Here is a 5863-nt window from a genome sequence, read left to right as displayed (position 1 = left end):
ATCCATGGACTTCAAATCCCTTTCACTCCTGCATGGACACATGTGGTCCCATTTCAGCACCTAGGCCCTTGTTGTTGCAGTGCAAGGGTGTATGTGCCTGAGGTCCGACTTCAACTGTTTCAGCTTTGTGGTGGAGAGATGGGTTTTTTATGTTTGACACCACTCTACCTATTAAGCAGGGGCTTCACCTGCCCACATCAGAGGCCTGAGGACTTGTGGCTCCACCCAGGCCACCTAGCCACCCACAACAGGGGTCCAAGGATAAGTAGTGCCTCCTAGTCCTTACATTTAAAAGCATTGGGTGCCTATGGTACAGCTGCAGAGCACATCCACCTGTGCACTCTAGAGAAGTATGCGCCTTCCTCACAGACAGGGGACAGTTGTCAGCCCCCTGCCTTGCTCAGAGTGTGACCTCCTGCTGCAACCAGAAACCTGTGCATATACCAATTACCATGGCTCCTCTAAGACCATTGGTGAGAGCCTGCACCATGTACTTGTACCTGGACACCTGAGCTGAATCCATACAAGAAAAGCAAATAGACTTCTAGGCTCATATGCCTGGTAACAGGTCTAGCCATCTGGTGACAGGACATTAGAGCTTCAAAGGCTAAAATAATCAAGCTACCTCACTCGAGCAGCCTATTTGGGTATATCAAAACAAAACAAAGCAGGAAGCTAGGACACAGTAAGCAAATATAAAACAAATTAATACAATAACTTGTAGATGGCTCAGAGACAACAGTCTATATCAAATCACATAAAGAAGCCAACCATGATCATTTCAACAAGCTCCCAAAACGAAGAATCAAGGAATCTTCTGGATGAAGATGTTTTCCTGGAATTACCAGAGGTAGAATACAAAAGATCAATATACAGAACTCCAAGAGATCAGGAAGGAGATCAGGCAAAATGCAGAAAAAGCCAAGGAACTCACAGAAAAAGCAGTCAAGGAAATTAAGAAGGCTATTCAAGAACATAAAGAGAAATTTAATAGGCTGCAAGAATCCGTAGAGAGACAGCAATTGGAAATTCAGAAGATTAATAATAAAGTTTCAGAATTAGACAACTCAGTAGAAAGTTAGAGGAGCAGAATTGAGACAATGGAAGTCAGAATTAGTGAAACTGAAGATAAGGCACTTGGCACCAACATATTTGAGGAAAATCCAGATGAAAGAATTTTAAAAAATGAAGAGACCCTAAGAAATTATGTGGAGCTCTATCAAGAGGAATAACCTACTAGTGATTAGAATACCAGAACAGGGAGAGATAACAGAAAATACAGAGAGAACTGTAGAAGATTTATTGGCATAATTGTGAAAGATGAGATGATATCTGTCCAAGATGCTCATCAAACACCACACAAGGTAGATCCCCCAAAAAAGTCACCAAGACATATTATAATCAAACTTGCCAAAACCAAAGATAAAAGAGAATTTTAAGAGCAGCAAGAGATAAAAGAAAATCACTTACAAAGGAGAGTCAATAAGAATAAGCTCAGACTACTCAGCAGAAACCATGCAGGCAAGAAGGCAATGGGATGACATGGATAAAGCCTTGAAGGAAAAAAAATTGCCAGCTAAGAATCACATATCTAGCAAAACTGTCTCTCAAATATGAAGGTGAAATTAGGACATTTCCAGATAGACAGAAGTTTAGGGAATTTGCAAAAACCAAACCAAAACTACAAGAAATACTAACGGGAGTCCTCTGGTCAGAAAATCAATAACATCAGATAACAGAACCAAGGCTAGAACACAGGACAGCGAAACCAGATATCAACCCAGATAGGCAAATTACAAAAATAAATCAAGATTAAAAGACACCCAAAACTGGGAAACAGAGATGTCATTATGTAAAAGATGACAAAATTAAAACAATAAAGAGGGACTGAAAAATGTAGTCATTAATTTTTCATATGGAGAAGAAGTCAAGATGAAACAAAGGGATAAAAGTTTGGTGTAAACTTAGCAAAATAGGGGTAAATATTAAAGTAACCACAAAAGAGACTAACAACCCTACATATAAAAATAAAATAGAAGAAAAATATACTCAGCAAAAACAAAATTAACAACAATGAAAAAGAAGGAAAGAAAATTTATAATGAAAAACTACTCAGCACAAAAATTAAGTGGAAAAAAGAAACTGTCAACAACACACAAAAAAAAACATCAAAATGACAGCACTAAATTCATACCTATCCATAATTAGCCTGAATGTAAATGGACTAAATGCACCAATAAGGAGACAGAGAGTAGCAGAATGGATTAAAAAACAAGACCCATCTGTATGCTGTCTACAAGAGACACATCTTAGACTTAAGGACACAAACTAACTAAAACTCAAAGAATGGAAAAACATATATCAACCAAACAGCAATCAAAAAATAGCAGGAGTGAAAATACTAATTTCTAACAAAAAAGACTTTAAAGTTAAATCCACCACAAAGGATAAGGACACTATATAATGATTAAAGGGACAATATACCAGGGGGATACTACCGTATTAAATATTTTTGCACCCAATGACAGGGCTTCAAGATACATAAAACAAACCCTAACAGCATTGAAAAAGGAGATAGCTCCACAATAATAGTAGGAGACTTCAATACACCACTTTTGGTAAAGGACAAAACATCCAGAAAGAAGTTCAATAAAGACACATAAGATCTAAATGCCACAATCAAACAACTTGACCTCATAGACATATACAGAACACTCCACCCAACAGCAGGCAAGCATAATTTCTTTTCCAATGCACATGGAACATTCTCTAGACTAGACCACATATTAGGTCATGAAGCAAGCCTTAACAGAACCCAAAACATCAAAATATTACAAAGCATATTCTCTACCACAAAGCCATAAAAGTAGAAATCAATAACAGAAAAAGCAGGGAAAAGAAATCAAACATACAGAAACTGAACAACACCTTGCTCAAAAAAGACTGGATTATAGAAGAAATTAAGGACAGAATAAAGAAATTCATAGAATCCAATGAGAATGAAAACACTTCCTATCATAACCTTTGGGACACAGCAAAAGCAGTGCTCAGAGGTCAATTTATATCAATAAATGCACATATACAAAAAGAAGAAAAGGCCAAAATCAAAGAATTATCCCTACAACTTGAACAAATAGAAAGCAACAAAAGAAACCTCCAGGAACCAGAAGAAAGCAAAAAATAAAAATTAAAGCAAAATATATGAAACAAAAAACAATTGAAAGAGTTAATAAGACTAAAAGCTGGTTTTTTGAAAAGATTAACAAAATCAATAAACCATTGGCCAAACTGACAAAAGAAAACCAGGAGAGGAAGCAAATATCCCAAATAAGAAATGAGATGGGCAATATCACAACAGAACCAACTGAAATTAAAAGAATCACATCGGATTACTATGAAAAATTGCACCCTAACAAATTTGAAAGCCTAGAAGGAATGGATGAATTTCTAGAAACACATTACCTACCTAAACTAACACAAACAGTGGTAAAACAACTAAATAAACCCATAGCAAAAGAAGAGATTGAAAAGGTAATTTAAAAGCTCCCAACAACAACAAAAAAAAGCCCTGGTCCTGATGGCTTCACTGGAGAATTCTACCAAACTTTCAGAGAAGAATTAACACCACTACTACTAAAGGCATTTCAGAGCATAGAAAAAGAGAGACTACTCCCAAACTCATTTTATGAAGTCAGCTTTTCCTGGATACCAAAATCAGGTAAAGACACCAGAAAAAAAGAAAATCACGGACCAATATCCCTCATGAAATTAGACGTAAAAATAAATCCTCAACAAAATTCTAGCCAATAGAATTCAATGACATATCAAAAAAAATAGTTCACCATGACCAAGTGGGATTCATACCAGGTATGCAGGGCTGGTTCAACATTAGGAAAACAACCAATGTAAACCATCTCATAAATAAAACAAAACACAAGAACCACATGATCTTATCATTTGATGCAGAAAAGGCATTTGACAAAGTCCAACAACCATTCATGATAAAAACTCTCAGCGAAATAAGAATAAATAATAAAGGGCACTTATACAAAGCCAACAGCCAACATCATCCTAAATGGAAACAGTCTGAAAGCATTCCCCTTGAGAATGGGAACCAGACAAGGATGTCCTTTATCACCACTCTTATTCAACATTGTGCTGGAAGTCCTAGCCGGAGCAATTAGGCTAGATAAAGAAATAAAGCGTATCCAAATTGGCAAAGAAGAAGTACAAGTATCTCTATTTCCAAATGACATGATCTTATACACAGAAAACCCTAAAGAATCCTCAAGAAAACCACTGAAACTAAGAGAAGAGTTCAGCAGAGTATCAAGACACAAGATACACAAACAAAAATCAGTTGGATTCCTATACACCAACAAAGAAAACATCGAAGAGGAAATCATCAAATCAACACCATTTACAATAGCCCACAAGAGGATAAAATACTTAGGAATAAACCTAACCAGAGACATACAAAGAAAACTAGACACTACTGCAAGAAATCAAAAGAGACCTACATAAGTGGAAAAACATACCTTGCTCATGGATAGGAAGACTCAACATTGTAAAAATGTCTATTCTACTAAAAGCGATCTATAGGTACAATGCAATCCTGATCCAAACACCAATGACATTTTTTAATGAGACGGAGAAACAAATCACCAACTTCATATGGAAGGGAAAGAGACCTCAGATAAGTAAGGCACTACTGAAAAAGCAAAACAAAGTGGAAGACCTCACACTACCTGATTGTAGAACATATTATATCACTACAGTAGTCAAAATGGCCTGGTACTGTACAACAACAGATACATAGACTAATGGAACAGAATTGAGAATCCAGACATAAATCCATCTACATATAAGCAGCTGACATTTGATAGAAGCCCAAAGTCTATTAAATGGGAAAATGTACTCTTGAACAAATGGTGCTGGCGTAACTGGATATCCAACTGCAAAAAAATGAAACAAGACCCATACCTCATACGATGCACAAAACTATCTCAAAATGGATCAAAGACCTAAATATAAAATCTAAAACAATAAAGATCATGAAAAAAAAAATAGAGACAATGCTAGGAGCCCTAATACATGGCATAAACAGTATACAAAACATTACTAACAGTGCACAAACACTAGAAGAGAAACTAGATACCTGGGAGCTCCTAAAAATCAAATACCTATGCTCTTGCTGAAAGCAGAGACTACCAGCGGATGTTTACCTGTGTTTTATTGACTATGCAAAGCCATTCGACTGTGTGGATCATAACAAATTATGGATAACATTGCAAAGAGTGGGAATTCCAGAACACTTAATTGTGCTTATGAGGAATCTTTACATAGATCAAGAGGCAGTTGTTCGGGCAGAACAAGGGGATACTGATTGGTTTAAAGTCAGTAAAGGTTTGATTCAGGGTTGTATCATTTCACCATGCCTATTCAATCTGTATGCTGAGCAAATACTCCAAGAACCTGGATTACATGAAGAAGAACAGGACATCAGAGTTGGAGGAAGACTCATTAACAACCTGCATTGTGCAGATGACACAACCTTGCTTGCTGAAAGTGAGGAGGGCTTGAAACACTTACTGATGAAGATCAAAGACCACAGCCTTCAGTATGGATTGCACCTCAACATAAAGAAAACAAAAATCATCACAACTGGACCAATAAGCAACATCATGATAAATGGAGAAAAGATTGAAGTTGTCAAGGATTTCATTTTACATGGATCCATAATCAACAGCTATGGAAGCAGCAATCAAGAAATCAAATGATGCATTGCATTGGGTAAATCTGCTGCAAAGGACCTCTTTAAAGTGTTGAAAAGTAAAGATGTCATCTTGAAGATTAAGGTGCG

This window comes from Elephas maximus, chromosome 4, assembly GCF_024166365.1.
Source record: "Elephas maximus indicus isolate mEleMax1 chromosome 4, mEleMax1 primary haplotype, whole genome shotgun sequence".
Classification (NCBI taxonomy): Eukaryota; Metazoa; Chordata; class Mammalia; order Proboscidea; family Elephantidae; genus Elephas; species Elephas maximus.
Note: the sequence above shows the minus strand (reverse complement) of the source record.